Source organism: Meriones unguiculatus, chromosome 10, assembly GCF_030254825.1.
Source record: "Meriones unguiculatus strain TT.TT164.6M chromosome 10, Bangor_MerUng_6.1, whole genome shotgun sequence".
Taxonomy (NCBI): domain Eukaryota; kingdom Metazoa; phylum Chordata; class Mammalia; order Rodentia; family Muridae; genus Meriones; species Meriones unguiculatus.
The window spans coordinates 38736032-38758180 of NC_083358.1; the positions used below are offsets into that span (position 1 = coordinate 38736032).

The 22149-nt window shown below is 46.4% G+C and overlaps 1 long non-coding RNA gene across 1 annotated transcript in view; it reads right to left on the minus strand.

Moving 5' to 3' along the window:
* Positions 1-22149, minus strand: part of LOC110548864 (uncharacterized) — a 60886-nt gene that overhangs the window by 34623 nt on the left and 4114 nt on the right. The gene's annotated exons all lie outside the window — the stretch shown is intronic.

Below are 22149 nucleotides of genomic sequence, written 5' to 3' on the forward strand. Positions count from 1 at the left end.
ACAGAGGAGGGGGAAAGTAGACATAGAGTTGATTTAGGGTGGCAGGGGCTGGTCTTATGCCAGGGCTATTATACCAAAAAGAGGCAGCAGAAGTGGCAGAGAGCTACAGAGCATCAAAGAAAGGGAACAGGAGAAAAGAGAGGCGTAATGTAAAGAATCGTATCTGCTCAGGGGTCAAAGGGATGAAGGTCCCTTTCAGCCAATTTCTCCACAGCAGTTAAAAGGTCTTTTTGCAGGTGTATCAGGTATAAATGGAGCAAATAGGGTGGGAATTATTGGGAGAGCTTGCATGGAACATTTTGCTTGGGTATAGGGTGAAGTTCAGTAAGTAAAACATTTAAAAGACAAGGTTAAAACATAAGTATGAGATAACAACGATGAAAGAGGAGGAGCCGGAGTGGGAGGGAACCAGAAGGAATTTGTGTCTGGCCCCTGTATCTTGAGGCCTCATCTCCAACCAATAAGGATTTGTTGGAAGCAGCATTGTTTGAGAGGACACAGTAGTAGGAGCTAGTCCTTTTTCAATATAACATGAGGTTAAATACAGAGTTATCATAAGGTTAAATGTGATTGTACAACTGGCTGGACCATGCCACAGAGTTCTGTACAAGGACAAATTTACTAATGAGCTGTTTGCTACACCAGACTCCTGCACAAGGACCAAGCACCTGGAAGTAAGAGAGTCAGTTAAAGTTAGGATCTAAGGGGTAAATCTGAACAGAGAGCATCTAAGTGATATTCCTTGCTTCCAAGTATGATGGACTTTCTTATGTGTTTCAAATAATAGCAATACTAGTTACTACTTAATGGATAAGAACCAGAGTATCTCAAGTAAAACAAAAACCTTGGTTAGAAAAAATATGATAAGGTGAAATTTTAAAAATTGGTACTACTAACTTAAGTGACCATATCCAGTTTTTGAAAACATGGCAATACACATTTTTGTTGACATATTGTTGTAACTATATTTTAAGATTGTATAGTGAATATATTTCATATTGTCAGGCTATATAAAGAGACAATTTAATTCTAAGTTGTATTCCCCAGAAAGAAATTATTTCCAATTTCCAATTTAAAAAGTATATTCCCAGAGAGTGTCTGCCTTGTCAAGAGTAAATGATTCACTTTATAAAGTTTTGTAAAATTAACTCTATTAACAGAAACTTAAAAAGAAAAACGATACGTTCTCAATCCATACACTCAACCTTTCAACAGATGAAAGATGAAAGCAGTCAATCATGTCAAATCTGTAATAGTTTACATGTTACATGGACTGAATTAACAAAGAGGATTAAAGCCAACCCTTACCCATCTGTGGAAGGACAAATCCTTAGGTCAGCATATGCTGCCTTTATAGTTGTTTAGAGGCATAATTTGTAAAGCAAGATAACCACACTAAATAAGGTTTGGCTTTTGGAATTATTTAAGAAAATATTGCCAAGCCTCTCTGAACTCCTGGAGAACAGTCACTTCTCTCTTTCATTCAGATACTTCACATCAGACCAGAGTCCTTTAGACTCCTTGTAGGCTTCAAATCAGGAGCACAGGTGCTGGCCCTGAAGCTCTCTCTCTCTCTGGGTAGAGACTAGATTATATTCTCAAAGCACCATGGGTGAGCCCAGGTCGAAGAGAATCTCCTCCATCTAAACAAAAGCTGAATTCAAGTTACATACATGGTATGTTATAGCAAATTAATGAAGATGGTGGCTGGGTCATACGGCCTCCAAGATGGCTGCAAGCCACATGCTACTCAAAGGTGAAGCCATAAGGCATATAGCCTTTTCCTAAAGAAGAGTTGAATCCAAGTTGCAGTTATGGTGTATTATAGCAAATTGAGATTATCTATACACCCTTTAAAAACCACACTCAATGAATTTATAAATCCTAAAATACAGAAAGTTAAAAGTTTTAGCAAAAGATAAAAGATAGTAAACAAAACCAGGAAAAGAAAGGGGGCGGGGGTTAAACACCGTGCGATTTGCAACCTCCACTGTAAATAGTTTACGTCTTGCTGTTCTCAAGGTCAAAGTGTCTTTTCCTGGCTGTTCTACTTTTCTCTTCTTCTCCCTGTCACAGTGTCAGGTGGCCAGCCTGAGCCAGGATAGAGTCTTTGGAGGAAGCTTTTAAACAAACATGGGTGGATCTGGGACAGATGGTGCAAAATCTAACTCCAAAGCCAGCCTTTTCAGTAGAGTAGAACAGCATGCAACAATGCTTCAATATTATCCATACTCAAAAGACATTTGACTTTCTGTAAAACTGAAATCTGGATAGCCATAACCAGTGGTGTGTGTGTGTGTGTGTGTGTGTGTGTGTGTGTAGATGACAGCCTAAAACATCTTTACATCTTAGCTGTTAAAGACACAAGCAGGATTTTCCAGACTTGGATACAGAAACACAAGTAGGCAACAAACGTAAGAACTCTATGCTATCTCAGGGGGAAAGAAACAAGTTTGGAGGCCCAGCAGAAACGGTTATTGAACATGCAGGATGTACGTGTAGTTATAAGCCAGAGCCTTGAGAAAGATTAAAGTTATCTGTGGGTTGTATACGGTACAGGCCTTGGGCCATGACGCCCTTCCATCTTGTAGAGTTACCTAAGTTAGTTTAGGTATTAGAAATCAGAAGTTCCCATTTGGTGGAAGGGTGGCCATTTGTCCAGTGAATTTTTAGGTTAGATTTGAAACCAGAGCTGAGTAAGTGAACTGCGTATGAGGTCTCCCAAATGGAGCTTTTTAGATTAGCCTCCAACTAGGCTGACAGTACTTTGGATGGAGAATTTGGAACCCATGGCTGGGCCCAGTTGGTCTATGCCCAGCTGTTTAGAACATCCTCTAGGTTCTGGGATGACCAAACCCTTCTGGAAGTTAATGAGGATTCCCCACATTCCACCTCCAGGGCTAAGGGGCTTCAGGGCCAGCGGAAGGTCGCCAGAGAGTTTGGGTGAACAAGTGGTCTCACAACCAGTAGAAAGTCTCCGAAGACTTAAACTGAATGGGTCGTAAGAAAGCTCCAGAAAGCCCTGAAACCCAACGAAGCATCTCTGATTTAGTTCCAGCAGAGCACCTTGTCCCCGTGCTTTTATATGTTTCATGCATGCCCTGGTTGAGTGCAGCATGACCTCCCACCTAGGTGAGACTGTGTCAGGTAGTAAAGTAAAAGAGAAAGGGCAGAGGCAGAAAGTGAGAAAAAAAAAAAAAAAAAGCTGCCTGAGAGAAACACCTGGCCCCCCGCTGGGCACTTTTGGGCCCAGGACTTGTCTGGGAGCGGTGTTAGTTCACAGGCGATCCTACTAGCCTGCCTTCAGGGTCCTAGCAATTTCTGATGTCATCACTAGCTGCCATCGCCAGGTGCGCCAGGTGTGTGCCGATAAAAAGACCCGCCCGTCACCCCAGGGTCTTTCTCTTGGTCTCTCGTTTTCTCTCAGTCTCTCTGTCTCTCTTGATCTCTCTGCTCTCCCTCCGGCCCCACGTTTTCTCTCTCTTTCCTTCTCTGCCCTCACGACTTTGTCCCCTGTCCCCGTCTGTCTCTCTATCTGCCCCGTAACTCCTCTCCTCTTCCTGTCCCCCAAATAGATTTCGTTATACAAGATTCTGCGTGACATAATCGTAAAACACCAGGAGGTTGGTCCGTGGGTGGGCTTGAGGCACGAGTAGGCTCAGATTTCCCATCTTGGGCCTTTCTGAACCGTATATTGGATTACTTTAAAAAGCAGCTGTAGGGAGAGGGAAGGTAGAGAGGCTTGGTCTGATCTTAGGCAGGGCCGAGTATATTCACATGGAGGGGGCCTCTTTGTCACCGATGTGTGCAGACGGTCAAAGCCTCTATAGGGGAAGATGGGGTGTGGCCTCTTACAGGGGCAGAAATGACTTCTGTAGTCCACAAAGGAAGCAGAGAAGGTAAGATCTTCAGTCGGAAACTATCGCTTGGTGTACAGCAGATGAGCAAAAACAGTCCCAGAACGACGATTTCTCGGTACCCTCAGACTCAGACCCCTATCTGTGTAGAGCCCAAACTGAGAGGGCCAGAGAGATTGCTTTTATCTCTAGACTCCATCTTGGCCCGCGAAAACCGCCTAGCTCCGGGGAGGAGAAGGGGAAGCCCGCCAAAGGTCCTCGGTAAACCTGAGCCAATCAGCTACAAGGCGACCATATATGGCTGAAAGGCCCAGAGAATGTTGCTGGAGAAGAGCGGCCTCCTGGCCCCGACCAATCAACTTAGAGCTCGTGTAACTGCTCCTTAGCACCCCCCAATTAGATAGTGATTAGCTCATCACTCCTGAAAACCCCCAATTCGGTCTAAAATGCCGGCGCGCCCCTTCGTCTTGCGGGCGGGTCCATTTTCTAGAATGGTCGACCCCTGCGAGCTGGAACCTGTCGCTTAATAAAATCTGCTCTTGTTTTTTGCACACTCTCAGAGTCTGAGTCCTGTAAGTCATTTTCGGACCCTCACATGCGCGGCTCCGTCTTTTCAATGATACACTGCTATTAACTGGTCTGCATCCTTGCGACATCTGTCCCCTATCTACTTAGACTATCTACTTAAAGAGTCCAGGAAAGTAGGCACCATCAGTCCACTTATCGATGACGAAGCTGAGGCCCAGAGTGGGAAAGATCATTTAAGGGCAGGGAGATGGAGTGATACGGTGGAACGAGGGAGGGCCCTAGGCTATTTCTTGACTCTTTACCCCTTCACAAACTGTGGCAAAAAGTAATGTTATCTGAGCTTCCGCCATTCCAGGCCCTTTCAGTGAGGTAATAAGGACTGAGTCCATTTTAGGTTGAGAGTCCCAAGGCACAGAAAGATGAGTCCCTTCTCCAAGTGCACAAAGCAGGGAGATGGAGCAAGGGAGACTGACCACCCCTTCTGACAAGTTCCCTGCCCTCTTCCTGTGTCGGTACTGTATCTGCGGAATGTTCCAGGTCATCTCCAATCATAACTGTCACGCTGGGGGCAGGGCTTTTATTAACGACAAAGCACTGACACGGCCCTCTTTTCTTGGCTCTCTTGCCCTCGGCCTGACTCTAAGACGCTGCAGTCCCTGCAACGTCGTCAAACTTGGAGCTGCCGAAATCCTATCTTCAGAAAATTGGGAGTATCTAAATTGATATGAAAAACAAACTGTGGGAGTGGAGATATGGCGCCGCAGTTAAGAACACTGGCAGCTCTGGATGTGGTGACTCACACCTTTAATCTCACCGCAGCAGGCGGCCTGGTCTACAAAGCAAGTCCAGGATAGCCAAGGCTGCATAGAAAACCCTGTCTTGAAAAACAACAAACAAACAACAGAAAAACAGTGGCTGGTGTTTCAGAGGCTGGGGTTAATTCCCAGCACCCACATGGTGGCTCATATCCATCTGTAGCTCCAGTGCCAGGAAATGGGATGGCCTCTTCCATCTTCAGGAACCACATGTGGTGCACAAGAATAAGCACACTCACGCAAACGCTCACACACATAAGATAAAAATAAAATCTCCAAAAGACCTTTTACATTTTTGATTTATTGTTAATACGGTATTCTGCATGCAGGTGTGCCTGTAGGCCAGAAGCAGGCACCAGATCTCATGATAGATAGTTACGAACCACAAGGTGGGTGCTCGGAATTGAACTTGGGACCTTTGGAAGAACAGCCAGTGCTCTTAACCTCTGAGTCATCTCTCCAGCAGTCCTCTACCCCCCAAACAACTTTAATGTAATTTATGTGTATGAGGCACCCAGCAGAGGGGATGAAATGGATGCAGAGAGGACTCTAGAACTGGTTACAGAAAAGGCTTCCAGGGATGGCACCGGCCTCTGGTTAAGCTGCACAGCTGGCCTGGTGGGATTCGGCATCATGAGCCTGTAGCCTTTCCAGCCCGTTTCTTTTTTTTTTTTTTTTACCTGCTGCATTAGCATATCCTTATGATATCTGTTATCCTAATTACATCTATTTTCCAGGTATAGACAGACATACCCCCGAGTTGGGGTGCCCATTAGCAAATCACACGGGCCTCTGCAGCTGTGTTTTGACTAGCAGAAAAGAGTTCTTTGGCATCAGGGAACTGAAATCACCTTTTAGGGTATGACAGGCTCAGCCGAGCATCTCACAAGTGAAAATCAGAGGTTTCTCTGAGGCAGGAGTGAGAGCCACCACGACGAATTAAGAGGAGGATAGCCTTTAATGGTTTCAGCTGTGAAGCTCCGTCATAATGCCATCCAGCAAACAGCAAGGCGGGTGGTCTAGGTGCTCTTCAGGCCAACCTGTGTCCCTTAGCTTTTGGAAGAATGGCAAGGAGTGCCGTGGGGACAACTGAAAGCCACCACCTCCTCAGGAAGGACTCCAGCAATGAGGCTATGAGAAAGAAGAGGCCAAGGATGCTTGCAGGATGGAACTCAAGCCATACATCTATTCCACAAGGTCCAAAGAGTCGCACACCAATGCAAACCATTATACGAATCACTCCACACCCTCCTCATACTCAAGGCTCCTTTTAGATTTGTTTCTGTGCTCTGCAGACTTCCAAGCCACTGCTCTTTCTACTCAAGGCAGAGTCTGGAAGCTGTGGCTCACAGGTTAGGAGGGAAAAGAATCCTTTGTAATGAAAAACAGCATTCTTGGCATTCTCCTGGATCCTATCCTAGGTGACTCTCAAATTAGGTACCCAAACAAATGTAAAATATTATCTAAGGAAAGCTGTAGAGCCAAGAAGCGCCTACAGCAGGAATCCTGTCTTTGTTCTCTCATTACTATGGCAAGCATTCCTGGATGAAGAAGAGACCATGCCAGGTGCAGAGTAGGGCAAAGCTTTATGTCCTGAAAATGCACCTCATGGTCTGGCCAAGCGTATGCTGGTCCCTCTGATGGAGAATCACTCTGCTTTTGTTTTCTCTACTAGTATTTGCGGAGGTCCACTATTCTTTGTAGCTCTTAAAGGGGCCGTTCTTTATAGTTGACGTGGAACAGAAGACAGTTTTCATTTGCACTCAGGGGAGTTAGATTTGGAAGAGAGCAATTTGGATAGAGTAGGCTCCCTGAAGAAGCCTCTGAAGCACTCCCCAGTGGTGGGCCAGCCAGCCTCACCAGCTGTCCAGGCAGGGGGCAGCAATCCAGATAGTCTGGAAAGAGCTGAAAACGAGTTAAGCCAGCTAAGATGACAAAGCAGAGCCAACAGGAAGTGAACTAGAAGACTAGGAACAGCCTGTGAGGAGTTTCCAGGGTAGCCTCCTCCTCTATGCCATACCTAAACTTCCATGTTATTATTGTTGTTATTAAATAGATTAAGTGACTCAAGAATCCCATTCTTAGATTTTAGCAAGTGTTCAGCTCACCTAGAAGACTGGGTGAAGCTCCCAAAAATGCTACTGGTGTAGCAGAGTCTGGAAGCATTCATTTCTAGCAAGTTCTCAGGTGATGCTGGCCCTGGGCCCTACTCTATGAATCACTGCATTAAAAACACATCACCTTTATCACTGGTCATTTTATTTATTTATTTTTCTTTGAGCTCTTGTTTAGCAGTACATATGTCCATGTGTACTGTGTCCTGATGGACAAAGATTTGTTTTTGAGATGAGGTGTTTCTGTGTTGCCAGGTTGGACTTGAACTCTTGGAAATAAGTGATTTCCGACATTCTCCTCCTCCTGCACAGATGGGAGCCTAAACTGATGAGCTGTTAATTCACTTACTTATTGCATTGCTGGGGATCAAGCCAAAGGCCCTGTTCATGGTAGACAGTACTCTAACCCTGGGCTACAAGCTTGGTTCAGAAAATAAATTGTTTAAGAATGGCGCATAATGGGGGATGGCTCAGCGGTTAAGAGCACTGGCTGTATTTCCAAAGGACGCAGGTTCAAATCCCAGTGCGCATGTGGCAGTTCACAGCTGTCTGTAATTCCAATTCAAGAGGTTCTGACATCCTTACACAGACATACATGGGGGCAGAACACCAATGTAAATAAAGTAAAATAAAAAGAGTGGCCCATAACAAAGCAAACTTGGAAATCTGGTGGGAGAGATGGCTCAGTAGTTAAAATTGCTTGCTATTCTACCAGAGAACCATGTTCGGTTCTCAGCTCCCATGTTGGGCTGCTCACAACCACCTGGAACTCCAGCTCGGGTCTCAGCAGACACCACCCTCACATACACAGACACATACAGTAAGTACACATGAATGAAAATGAAAGTAAACAAAAAAGATTGAAGGCTCCCAAGCTACCAATGCAGGAGCCTTCTCTAGAATGTCACTCTCTGACGCTGCAATTGACCTGGTAGGAAATCTTGTGACTTTCTTGTAAATTTTTAAAATGCGAGTGAAAATTAACAATAAACTGAAAAAAGAAAACCAAACAAACAAGCAAACAAAACCCTCTCGCTGGGTCAGAAGAGACCCTTTAGTTGATGGTCTCACCTTGACCATATGACTTACAGAACCCTCAAAAGCATGGTTACACTTTGGCATGGGGTGGTAAGTGGCACTCTGAGCCACCTGCCTGGGTTGCAGTGCTTGGAGCTCCTGTCTGTGGTGACAGGCCTGTCTCTCCCTTCTGATCCTCCGGTTACTGCATGGAATGAGACTGTCTAACTGTAATGCATGGATGCATGCTCTGACATGTTGGCATCTTGGGACATTCTCGTTTACTCTCCAGGATAGGACGGCATTCTAGAGAGCACTTTCAGCTGTGAGGTCCCGGCCAGACACAGGAGCACTAAGAATCCAGAGCCCATGCAAATGGAGCAGACCTCCCCCTCAGCCTTTCTGACTAGCCCTTGTGGTTAAACAGGTGCACATAGCTGATGGGTTTTTTTGTCTGTTAGTTTGTTTTCCAGTTTACAAGGTCAAAAGAGCCCACCTTTCAAAATCCAAGCATGCACCACTCTTGAGCACTTTTCTTTCTGCCCTGACGCAAAAGCCTTTGGATATCCCTTTACTCACCTCCACTCATGTCAGGCCAGAAGAACTGCAATCCAGAGCCCAGAGTGGATTCATACACAGCCCTGACCTCGGGGAGTTCGTGCAGAGGTAGTTGCAGCTGCCACAAAGCACAGTAGGACAGTAGAAGTCCTTCTAGACCTGGCAAGGCTCTGGCTTGCATACCCATCTATGTCCTAGTCCTTCTGTAGCCTTTCTGTCGGTGGATATGATGTGGTATCCACTTGCACCGCTTTGTAACCATTCTGAAAGGCCCTACACCTTTCTCAGAGAATCCTCTGGAGTAAGAGGTAAGCCTGCAGACTTCCAGGATCCCTAGAAACAACAGTGAAACCAAGTCCACAAATGACCAGGGAAATCTCCCTCCCTGCTCCTAACACAGCTGTCCCCTCCACAGCACCAGATGCTGGTGGGTCTGTGGAACTGTGTCCTAGGACTCCTTGTAGGGAGTTGCCCCATGGAACCATCCAGAGAGTCACCTGTAAGCTGAGTGTGGCTTCTGGGTGGGATCTGGACCACGTGGAACAGCAGAGGCATTTCAGGAATCCAGAAAATCAGAATGAAAGATGCAGCCAATACCTCTTAACGAGGCATGAACTGTTCTGGGTGGCTCCTTTCCCTTTGGGAGATGGAGGAATCACAAGTAGAAGAAAGCAGTGCACAGGGGGACAGAATAGAGCTAGTGCTCAGAAAAAGATGAGCTATGCGCCCTGAGCCACAGCAGCTCCTCCCTCTCCCCTCCATCACCTTTATAGGCCACGCAGTTTGGCGTTTTGTTTAAGCACCAGTGGAAAATCTGAGTTTAATTGCATCTAGCAGGTGTTTGAATAGTGATCATATGTCCCACTCCTAGCCAATGAGACTCAAGGAGGCATTTGTGGGCGGCATCTGAGAAAGTTTCTTCACAAGCTTTAGAGTGAAACAAAATATACTCTGGCTTCCCCCAGTGGAACATGACAAACATGCAGGAACCCTGCCGACCAGAACTCCTCCTGGCAATGACAAGAAAACCTACCTGGGCAGCATCCTGCCCCCCCCCCCCATCATACCTACAACCCTGGATTAAAAAAAAAAAAAAAAAAAAAAACCCAGGTACTTAAGGCACTAAATTTCCATCCATCCTTTAATTCCTAGACTATTGCAGTACTGCCAGCTGGCCCGCTCCACCCAGCACGTTCTCTAATCAAAGACAGAGCCTTGATTAGTAGTCAGATATAAGAATCCTGAATGCAAGCCCAGCTCTGCCACTTGTTTCCTGTATGAAATTGGGCAACGTACCAGCCCTTCTGAGCATCTGTTTATTAATCTGTACAAGAAGAACATGCATGCTATTGTGTTTATCCATTTGGACCATCTTAGTCTCTCCCACCTCCAAAATTCCTCCTAGAGATTCCCCAGGGGCATACAATCATGGTGATGGACAGCCTGCCCGATCCTAGGGATGAAAACCAGAGCAGACCTCCTTCCCAGCCAGAGGCCAGGTCTTGATGCACACTCAACCTGTTTTGCTTGAAGGCAGTGTGGAGGCGTCTAGAAGTCTGACTGTAGTCACACCTACAAGTTAGTCAGGGCAGCAGAGGAACAGAGCTTTGGAGCAGAGGTCTAAGATGAGATCCAGGAGAGAAACTACTTCCCACCTGGCTCTCTGGGCTCCTCAAATCCTCACCCCCTTCAGAGACTTGTCCTCCATCCATCTTACAGATCTAGACAGATCCCCCACTTCCAGCACCCTTCCAATAAACCTCCTCTTCTTGTGACAGCGAGGCAGCTTCAGCCGCTTACAGCCAAGTATGCTGTCAGATATGGGGCTTTCTTTGCAGGCTGTTGCCAAGCTTTACTGCGGTCACTTTTGTAAAGCATGCCCCTGAATGCTTGGCACTAGATCAGGCTCAGTAGAAATTAACTCTTGAGAGGGTTTCGGGCTCCCAAGGCTCGGAGAGGGATGACTGGAGTCAAACATGAGTTTTTTGTTCCCCGAAAGGGTTCCCCAAATCCTGGCTATTTAACTAATAGATTCTTCACTTAGATGTCGGCTGCTTTGGGTCTCCCATTTGCTGTACTCACTGTAAATTGGCAATGTTGGATGAACACAACAATATGGAGACATGGACCTTCCAAAACCAACATCAAACAAACCCAAATACTGAATGAAGATGCTGGCAAAACAAACCATTTCCTTGGCTTATCAAAGTTTGGCATAGCAAACCAGGGCTTGCTAGTCTTCATAGTAAAAATGCGTTTGCAGTCTCAAGATACTCAGCCAATGGTATTACAACGAAGTCAGAAAGAATAAGGGCAGAGGTTCAAAGACCAACTCTGCAGGACAATCAACCATCTCAGAAACATAGTGATAATTGCTTGGCTGGGCCTCTTTGTCACCAGACATGCTTGGGCGTGACTGGCTAAGACTGTCTCTTACCTAATAGAGGTAAGAGGATAATGAGTAAGACACCTGGCTTCATTTCGTAATTTGATACATTTTAGATAGCAGTTCTATCATCATTTCAGACACCAGCTGACCACTGCCACCATCACCATTTCTATCATCCTCACTAGTGTTGTTACTGTTACAATCATCACCAACATCATCGCCACCATCAGCATCTTCTCCTTCCTCACAGTTACTAAGCTATTACGTGCTTCGGGAATGAGCTAAACATTTTATACACTTTGGTTCACTGAAGCCTGAGAGGAACCTTATGTGGGACTAAGGTTGACACTCAGTGGTGGGATGCTGGCTTAGCATGCATGAAAGCCTAGATATGAACCCGGTGCACCACCCAAGAGGAAAGAAAAAAAATCCAACTATATGAAGGCAGGTACTATTATTTTCATCAATAAATTGATGCAAACAGAACTTGAGTAATCCAAGGTCATGTAGCTCAAAGGTAAGTGGGCCACATCAGTCCCCAAACACTTGCCAGACCTTTAGCTACACAGCTATAACTCAGCAACACACCTCCCCAACCTCTGGCATACCCTTGCACATTCTGAGTCTAACTCCAGTCTAGCCTAGCCTACTCCCTACAGACCTTTCTCTGTAGCTATAACAGCCATACAATACAACTTTCTGCCAAAGGCCTTTGTGTTTTTATTTATAAGATACATTTTATGCCCTGGTTGGTGCTGGTGGCAGATCCTGTCTATTCAACAATATAAAGTCTTATGTAAACGCCATAAAAATGTCCCCTGTTGCTCATGGCAATATACTGATCATAACCATTTAATCTCATGTGCAAAGCCCGAGGCTGGGTACACGGTGCTAGGTACACAATGCAGTTTGGCCTGCAGGTTTGAGCTTATAAATCTCTACTTATATACCAGCGCTGGGGGCCAAAGAAGATTACTTATGAATGAGATTCTAAGGGTGTTCTGTCCCAGATTAATTGCTTTCAGTCCTGTTTTATGAAGGTCCAATGGGTCAACGGTGGGAAAATGAATCTCATCCATATAGCTTCGATGGGGAAAAATTCAGAAGCAGCATTCATCTTGCTAAATGGTCACTGTTCCATCTAGGCTAGGCTCTGTACTGGAGGTTGGCTCTGTGACTCTGGATGGGGCAGCTGTAGCTACGATGACACTTGCATTCACCTCAGAGAGCAGCTGCAGCTCACAGTGCCATGGCTGCTTGAGCAGCAGCCTCTCTCTGACTTTACTACTCTTGTCTTCTGGAAGGGAGGCGGAGCACAGATCAATAAGATGCTCCGACAGAGATGCCTGCAGCATGGCCATTTCTCAGGCAAGACACTGATGGCACCTATCACTAGCAATAAAAGGCCACTGGAGACAGAATGGGGCCTGTCCATTGCAGACCTGTCCACCCCTCGCTGATAAACATCTCCTGAACAGGCCTGCAGCAAAGAAACCATTTCGGGAAGCCACATGCAGGGCCCCCTCTGAGAACTGATCCATTGTCTGCCTGTATGCAGCGTATGACAGAAGGCTCCTTTGGAGGCTGTGGTGGATCCAGGAAAGTCAGAGAAGGTGTTTTGACTGAGATATATTCCAAATGAAATTATTTAAAGAAAGCCACACCTTGTCAATTCTTCCTTGAAGTTTTTTTGGTTTTGTTTTTTGTTTGTTTGTTTGTTTGGGGGGAGGGGTAGTATTCTACCAAACTAATTGCTTAAAGTACTGTTTTGTTTTTTTGTTTTTGTTTTTGTTTTTTAAAAAAAAAACAAAAAAAAAACCTCCTTCCTCCTGTGTTAGATAAAATAAAGTAATTGGTCTGTATGTTGCAGCCGGTGTGGGTCTAAGTAGTGTGTCCATCATTCTGGATAGACATCCCTTAGTGATCTCAGTCAGAAAAGGTGAACAGGGCTAAAATAGTAATGTCCAATTCTAAATCAGCACAAACATACAACCAAAGTCCTTTCCTCCGTCACCTGACAAACACCGCATGAGGAGAGTGCAGAGTGGCGTATTCACAACGTCCTCTGGAAGGCAGCTAGGCAGCGTGAGGGGACAAGAAAGCCCTCCATGGCCTTGCATTTAGACTAAAAAGAATCAAATTCGGAAAATACTTTCCTTTCCAAGTCAGCTCAGAGGACTGCAAGGCAGAAACAGAAAGCATTTCCTGCAGAGTGAACCACTCAAGCAGAAAAGGTTCTTATGCCTGGCATAAGGAACACCGGGCCGCCTAAGTGTTTTGTTGTGGGAGGATGTCCTGTGCTCTGAAGGGCTTAAGTGCCTGCCCTTGCTGCAGACCTTTTAAGTACCACCGGCACTCACCAGTTGTGACAGGAAAGCAAGCAAACAAACAAACAAGCAAATCCAGATGTTATAAACTGACTCTGGGCTTGAAGTTACCCTTAGTTGAAAACCACAGCCCAAAGCAAAGGTATGGAGGCAGGAATATGGCCGGTGGAATGTTTAATCTTGGTTGACAGCTTGAATGGATTGAGAGACCAATAAAGCACACTTCTGGGAGCAGCTAGGAGAGCGTTTCACAGGAGACACTAACTAAGGGGAGTCGACCTGGCCTGAATGTCAGTGGCACCATTTGGGGAGCAGATGGAATTAAGTAGGACACCTGCTAACCCAGGCGCTCCCTCCCACTCTGGTTCCCCATCACCGTGGCCTAAAACCTCTGAACCTGGAACCGAAATCAAGCCTTCCTCCTTTAAGTTGTTTCAGTCTGGTATTTTGTCACAGCAAGGAAAACTGACTAAAAGAATTGGCACGTTGAGGCCCTAAACACCCCAGAGCCTATGCCATTACTGTCCAAAGTCACTGGACTGCGTAGAGGACTCCAGTGGATGCTGGAGAGCCTCCTAACACAGCATCATCAGAGCAATCACCTGGAGCACACAGAGCCTGCTATGCCTGTCCTAGGTGTCCCACATATCATCCCAAGCAAGTGTCATTCTGTGGGCCGGTGACTCAGAGTAAGAGGCCACCAGATGCATAATTCTCACCAAATATAGAAAACATAAGAGACCATGGCTAGACTGCCCTCAGGGTTTCCTGGGGGGAGAAGAGAGGCTATTGCTCTTGTCCATAGGAATAGTTCATAAGAGATGAGGTAGAGCATGGGTCACATCCTCCTCCAGGAAGGTCACCGGCTAAAGCAACCTAAAGTGACGGCCCTGTTACCCTACCTAGTCTCGCTTGCTAAGTGCACTTCCCACTTCTGTGGGATTAACACTAAACAAAGAGTGGTCCAGGACCTGCAGGCCCACTGAGGAGCTACTCGGAAATTTGGAATTTCAGGCCCCACCTCTGACCTTCTAACTCAATCTTCACCCTAATGACGTCCCTCGGTTATCTGAGACATTAAAGTCTGTGGTCTTCTCTGTAGTGGCAGCTTATGTTGAAATCAGCAACATCTAATAAGCAGCATTCATCAGCTTCCCCGTTCACCACAGTGAACACCTGAGATAATAAACTAGCTAGAGAAAAAGTTTATTTGGGCTTCTTAAAAAAAAAAAAGATGTATTTGTGTGTGTGTGTGTGTGTGTGTGTGTGTGTGTGTGTGCACTCATGCACGTGTACGGGAGTGCATGTGTGAGAGAGAGAGAGGGGGGAGAGGGAGGGAAAAGGGTGGCCTTGGGAGACTAGAAGAGATTGGATTCCATGGAGCCACAGGCTGCCAATGTGTAAGCTGCCCAATGTGTGTAGCGAGAACTGAACTCAGGTCCTTCTCTGTAAGAGCAGCAGCTACACTTAGCCAGCTACTCTGGAGCCATCTCTCCAGGCCCCTGCTCATTGGCCTGTGAGGTGGCATAGTCAGGGCATGCACAAAGCAAACTGCTCACCTCATAGCCAGAAAGAATTAAAAAGAGGAGAGAGAGAGAGCTGGGTTGGGTCCCTTTAAGACCACACACTAGTGGCTTGCACATTTCCCCCTAGGCCCCACTTCTTAAAGGTTCCATGACTCCCAGTAACCCCACTTTGAGGACCAAACATTTAACACCTAGGCCTTTAAGGATATTCCGAATATAAATTGTCATGTTGTGCACAAATATATGACCCATCCTTCCTCTATATTCAATTCTTTCAAGCCCCAATGGCCTGCCCCTGGGGTGGCAGCCTGTTGGCCTCACCCTTGCTGGGCAGGTAAGAAGTGCTTCAGTCCACACGGTGGACTACGGTGAAGTTCCACCAGGCGGAAACGCTCAGGTAAACCCTTCTCCTAATGGAGGTTTTAAGGCAGACTTCCTCTTCCCAAATCCTGGCTCTTTCAACACATTTCAACACGTATCAGAACAGGATCGTTCTGCTTGTCCTAACTCCTGGGAGCCCAGTGGGGGCTGGGGTCACACAGACTGACAGCTGGCACCAGCCATCCACCCATCGGGAATCAGAGGTTCAAAGACAGTTTAATTCACTGGGGCCGACTTAGCTTTACTCTAAGCTCTCCACCGTTTCATCAGGTCGAAATCAAAGGCATTTACAGACCACACAGAGAAACCACAAAGTAGCCATAGCCCTGAGCCCAGCAAATCTGTACGCTCAGTTAGATGTTCTCAACGTGGAAAAAGTCCAGATCACACCTTTGCTATGAGTTCCAAGAGCCCCACCCCCAAATCATTCCTTATGGGAGGGCTCGAACATTCTGAGGGTTGCCAATTAGCTTCACTTAGTTTTAAGGTTGCTATTGTTTTGTTGGGAGAAGTGTAGAGGTTAAGGCAGGATGTCACGGTGCAGGCTTGGTTGGTCTATATTCATTTCTATTATTGTCTTCGGCCCCTGTTTCAGCCTGTAGACTGCAGGACATGTGCCACCATGACTGAATTTAGTATTGTTTTCTGATAAAAATGACACACAGTTGTAGGCAGCAAGCACCTCCAATAGCGCAGAGACCCCAAAGAAATAGCCATACAACTCTGCTCCCACGTTTGACCTAGAAACTGTGGAAACACTCCAAAGGGCTCTGAAGGTGCAATGAGCTAACCTCATCAGAACCACATCTGGATCCTGGAAGGCGAACAATGAAGGGTAGCCACTTTCTCATTCCCCTTTTCCTGGGGACCTCTCAAGGATCTTCTAAGGGCTCTGAGACTCCTAAACCGAGCTGGCAGAACTGAGGAGTGACAGTCACAGCCCATTGAAGGGCAGGGAATGGAGCAAGGCTGCGGCCCCTTTTGACAGTAAGCATGCATTCTGAGGAGGTGCTCAACTACTCTCAGGGCGCTCTGAAATGCCCTGATGGGACAAAGGGGCTGAAAGAGCCCACACAGTGTCTAACCTCCTTCTGATTCATCTAGCTCAGGGAACTTCCGACTCTCCCCACCTCAGATGCTTCCTACAACTGAAGCTAAAAATACCATGCATCCATGATCCCAGCTTCCCTTGCAGTTAAGACACCACTAAAAGATGCTCCCGACCCAGGCTTGATCAGCCAAGACCTGCATAAAAACTTCATAAAAACATCACGGGGCTGATGCTATTATTACCAGCTCCTGTCGAGCTAGGATGGGATTTGCCTCCAGAAGCAATCATGAGCTTATTCTGGACCTTCAGGAGCTATTCTGGGGGCCAACTCTGGACAAACAAAGCCTGATTCCCTGTGCCTTCTGTAGAATTTGCGTACTCCCTAGTTCCATGAGAATGTTTTCTGTTTAAACTGGGCTCTGTGGAATTGGCCTAGCCCCTTGCCTGGGCAGTGAGGGAAAGCTATCCCCAGTGGCAAGGGCGAAGGAGAGCTGTTGGGTTGACCAACTAACTCAGCTACCACCCAAGCCCAGACTGACAGCTTTGACCTGGCTCACCCGACTTATGAAAAAAAAAATGCAGTTTGTGGCTTTGGCTGATAATTCTAATGAAAGTGTCCCAGGATTTGCTTCCTCATAGAAGCAAGGATGTGTAGAGAGGAAAGTCCCACTGTCAACCCCTCTTCTCTGCTCCAAGTGCTTCTCACAGTCCATCAGAGTCCATGATACACACTGGGTTCTGATAAGAGGCAGATAACACAAGAGAATGTAAGCTTATATTTAGTGTGACTGTTTTCTGTTTCATTTTTATGCTAGTACATATCGTTATGTTTGCATAAATTTCAGTCCATGACAGGTTGTGGGAGAAAAAGAAACCTACTGGTCTTCCACCAATGATGGCACTGCACCACAACTGGAAATTGCATGCCAACACAGCCATGTGGCCAATGAGCCACATGCCAGTCTTGGACTCTGAGTATGTCGAGCCAAAGACTGAGCGCTTCCTGGACCCAACTGCCTTGGAAGCTGTGTCCTTCTCTCTCTCCTGTAGGAAGTCTAGTTGTCAGACTAGATGAGCTCCTGACACTCAGGAGTCTCTTGTTTCTGGGTAGAGTAGTGGGAAGCATCACTGCTCCCCGGAAAAGTACACCTGAGCAAAACTTTATGCTCCCTCCAGAACCAGAACATGCAGCTTGGGGCAACCCAGCCTCACTTCCATCCTGACTGTGCTGTCCCCCAAGCCAAGCAGGATCAAGCCCCAGACAACCTGCGATGTTTTCAAATGCTTAAACACAGCCCCCTCCCCTCTAAATCCTTAACATACCATAGCCATTTCCTATAATTGTTGAATGAGACACTTCAATTATATTCATATCCGTGTGTGTGTGCTTGCGCAGGGAAAGTCTGTGCATGCTATGAGGTGTGCAAGGAATACAAGACACTGTAGAGTCGGCTCTCTCCTTTTGCCTTCACGTGAGTTCTGGGGGTTGAACTCAGTTTGTCAGGCTTGATGCAGGCTCTTTAGCTAGTTTATCTGAGACATCACACAGCTCTCTACAGTTTCCATTTTATTTACAAAATTAATGTGCACTGCCACACAGCCTCTTAAAGCGAACAGCAGTATCAGTTCTGGAATAGGTAGGTCACTGCTGGCTATTGCTACACTCAAGTTCACCAGCATTTCTAACAGTTCCAAAAGTTTCCTCATTCCCTTTAACACCCCTCCTCCTGCCCTGTCACTTTACCATGAAATTAAGCCATTTATCATTTACGTGAATCAGCTGGAAATTTCTAGAATCTTATATAAATGAAATTACACTAAATCCTTTTAGTTATGGATTCTGTTTTTACTGAGCAAAATACCTTTCCGTCCTGGTCACTAGTATGTCTTGCATGCTTAAAATTCACCACTGTCATGTTAAGGTGCTCAGTCCGTGCCTCCTCCGTGGATTTGTGAGTAAAGGGATGAATGGGTGAGCAGGTGAGAGGCCACTGGAGGCTTGATTGTATTTTCTTAACTTGCAAAAAGCTTTGGTTTCAGAAAATCCCTCCACCCCTCACAGTAATGAAGATATTTAGAGGGCCATCCACCAGTACCAGAGGACTTTCCCAGGCAGGTCAGCAATCCAGATGGACCCAGCGACAGAGACCTGGAGGCCTACAGTACACAAAGTGAGGTGTCTGTGCTCTCTGACCATTGCAATGTTCCCACAAATCACCAGGAATGCTAGATCATGTTTAACTCCCCAACTGTGGCCATGGGAACCAGAAGGGCATTCACTTATGATTTACATACTGCCAAGCTCAGGAGAGACCCTAAATGAAAGGCCCTGTGGCCCCCAGCCACCATTTTTGAGTAGAAGGACATCAGGTGACAGATTTAATGTTATCTGTTTCTCCATCACAGGGGTTGGGGGGGGCATTAAGGCTTGCCTTCCACTTGCTGACATCTGGGAGCTCTGTAAAGGGCACTTGCTGCCAGGCTGCTCTTAGGAGAGCCAGGAGCCCAGGCAGCATGCACACCTGCCGTACCACCACCAGCTCTCTGCTAGCAGGTATGGCTGCACACGCTGGATTCCTTCTCCAGATTCCAGCCATAAAAAGCATTTTAATCTCACTGCACAGGGAGGGAGTTCACAAGGGCACTTTGCATTCTGCCTGTAGGTGTACAATTACACCGAGCCACGACATGGCTATAATCCTAATAACAGAAGGAGCAGCAGCCACTGGAGCGTCTGAGTCTAAACCAAAAGTTAGCTCCTCCAAGGGCAAGAAGGGTCACTGGAAGGATGTTCTATGGCCAAGGTGCATTTTCAGAATTTGGTAGGAGGAGGAGGAGGAGGAGGAGGAGGAGGCAGAAGAGCAAGGCCTAGGACACTCTAACTGGTTAATAGCATTTACGGCCCAAGAAAACACGGCACATCTTATTGTTCTGTTCTGCTCTGTTTTACACAATTCAGGGGACTCCATACAACAAAGCTAAATAAAGAGACCCAGAAAGCATAGCCTGGCACTCGGGCAGCTGGCCACCCCTGTGTCCACAGTGCTCACAAACCTTCCAGAAGCATAAAGAACACCTGCCCCTGGCCCCAGGACCCACATGGGTAAGTCACCTTAGCTCATGTGCAGCCTACTGTAGTCTTAGATTTCTTTATTAGACTGGGGGAAACTTCCTAAATCAAGAATACTGTGCTGTTTGTTCCCTCCACTCTTAACACTGAGCCCTGCAAAAACGTACCCCACATAACAATCCTTTCGATCTTTTACGACAAGTAAGGAAATGAATACATGCCACTGGCATGCCCCATGCCCAGCCAAATCTTCTCTCTATGAAGTGAACGGATAAATGAACGAATGGACAGATGAAGTGGGAATATTTTGACCACTTTCCATTATTTGGTCCCCACAGCAAACCTGTGAGGTCAATGACAATAATAGCTAACATTTGCACTGTAATTACATGCCAGCCACCGTCCGAAAATCTTCATACATATTATCTCCTTTGGCACCCCAGAAACCTATGGAATAAGGACTATTATTATCTCCATTTAGCAAATGAAGGAATTCATGGAGGCAGATCTGCTTATAGGAGGCAAACCTGTCTCCTTGCTAGACACTGGCCAGCATTATGCCGAGTCTCTACTGTGTACTTAACAAAGCAGGGGGCAGAGGCTCGTGATATTAATTTAAACCAGGTTAGCTAATACATGAACACAAACTAAGCCCAGGGCTACTTTCCCTGGTCACTGTTAAATGACACATCCAAAATGTGAAGCCCAAATATATAGCTCTGACGCTCAACTTGAAATGGCACACGTGCAACCAGGCTGCCTTGCAAATAGCTGAGATGAGCCAAAGAAAGATTGGGAGGAGAGCTGGGGTTCTGAGTGTTGGTTTCCTCAGTATGCTTTTGCCAGACTGAAGGTGTTGTGAGGCCCAAGGTGGAAAGAGAGAGAGAGAGAGAGAGAGAGAGAGAGAGAGAGAGAGAGAGAGAGAAAGAAAACCTGGGAAACACAGACTTCATTCAGCCCACTTGAAATCATGCACTTTGGGTTCGGGAAGAAATCATTCCCTGGTGTTTGGTTCTGAGGATGTAGCACAGCCAAAGCAAAAGCTGGAGCCAGACCGATGTAAATCTCTGCAGATCTAGAGGTTAGACAGACTAAGTGATGTTCAGGGGAGGTCTTCTTTGGGGTTGTACTTTAATATGAGATATGCCAAAGAGTCTAGGAAAGTTAGGAAAAAATTAAAGACAGAGATCAGGATGAGGGGGAAGAAAAGACAGGAGCTCCATTTTAACATTGCCTTGGGAGCTTGGGTGATTTCAGAATTCTATCCTGAGAGAAAGCAAGGAGATACAGGTTTGGAGCTGGGAAATATAAGCGTCTCAATTTCCCAGCTGCACGTTAAACTGACTGTCAGGTTGAGGGGAATCGTACTGTTGCTGCGGTTGGAGAGAGATGTTGCAGCGCAATAATTAACGGTGCAGGTTTGAAGAGGAAAGGCTGCCTCGCTGATCGAACCTGAAGGAGAGGTAAGGCTGTGACTCTGAGTCAAGCTTGTATCCAGAAATAAGACACCTTTCTCTCAGCTCAGGAGGAAAACCTTCCCTTAGAAGTAGGGAGGAACCCAGGGAAACTTTCTCTGTGAAAGCCAGGGCTCAGCTGAATTGTGTGGGACTTCTAAATCACCAGCCCTGTGAGTGGCGAGCAGGCCTTACTGACAGGACAGGGGCTTGCCATTTCTGTTTTTTTCTATCAAAATGAAACCAAAAGGTTCTCCCTCCCCCCCCCACACGCACGAAAATTAGCGGGGAAAAGCCACTCATCGGGCAAATTTTCAAGGCACACAGCCTTTTAATAAAGCCAACATCTCTGAAAAAAAAAAAAAAAGGTTACCTGTTGTTTAGAAATGGGAAGTTTTGCTGGTGAAAAAAATGACAGTGTAATTGAAGGGAGAGAAATTGTTGTTGTTGTTGTTGTTGGAGGAGGTTTGCTTGTTCCCATTAGGGTCCCCACAGTTGGAGACGATAGCCTTTAATGCTCCGTGGAGGACTCCTGATTACCTCCAAACACTCGCACACCACACCCGAGCGGAGACCTAGAAACCTTGCTCTCAGTCTCAACTGAAGGCACTTAATGAGAACCAATCCTCCTCGCCGGCTCCTCCTCGGGACCTACTTCTAGGGCTTCAAGGGAATCTGCACCCTGCCGGGCTTTCTCAACATCCTAGTTACTCATTCCAAGAATTAGCTACACGCCATTGCTTGGTGGCAATTTTTTTTCCTTTCTCGCTCAGAAAACCGCAAAAGGATTTAACCATAAGGAAGCAAAGGTTTTCTTTTTATAAATTCGATTAGTCTTTTTCACTTTCTCTGCCTCGGAGGACATTTCCTCTGGGAGGAATTTTATACCCAGACACCCCTTAGCGAGGCACTGTTGCGTGCGGAGCGCAGGGAAGTTAGGCGCAACCTGGAGGCAGGAGCATTTGTGGTCCCCTGCCCATCCCGGTTCTAAACGCCGGCGTGGGAACAGCTCCGCAAGGAGAGCAAGGTTCGCCGTGCGCGGGGAGCGGAACCCTGCCTCCG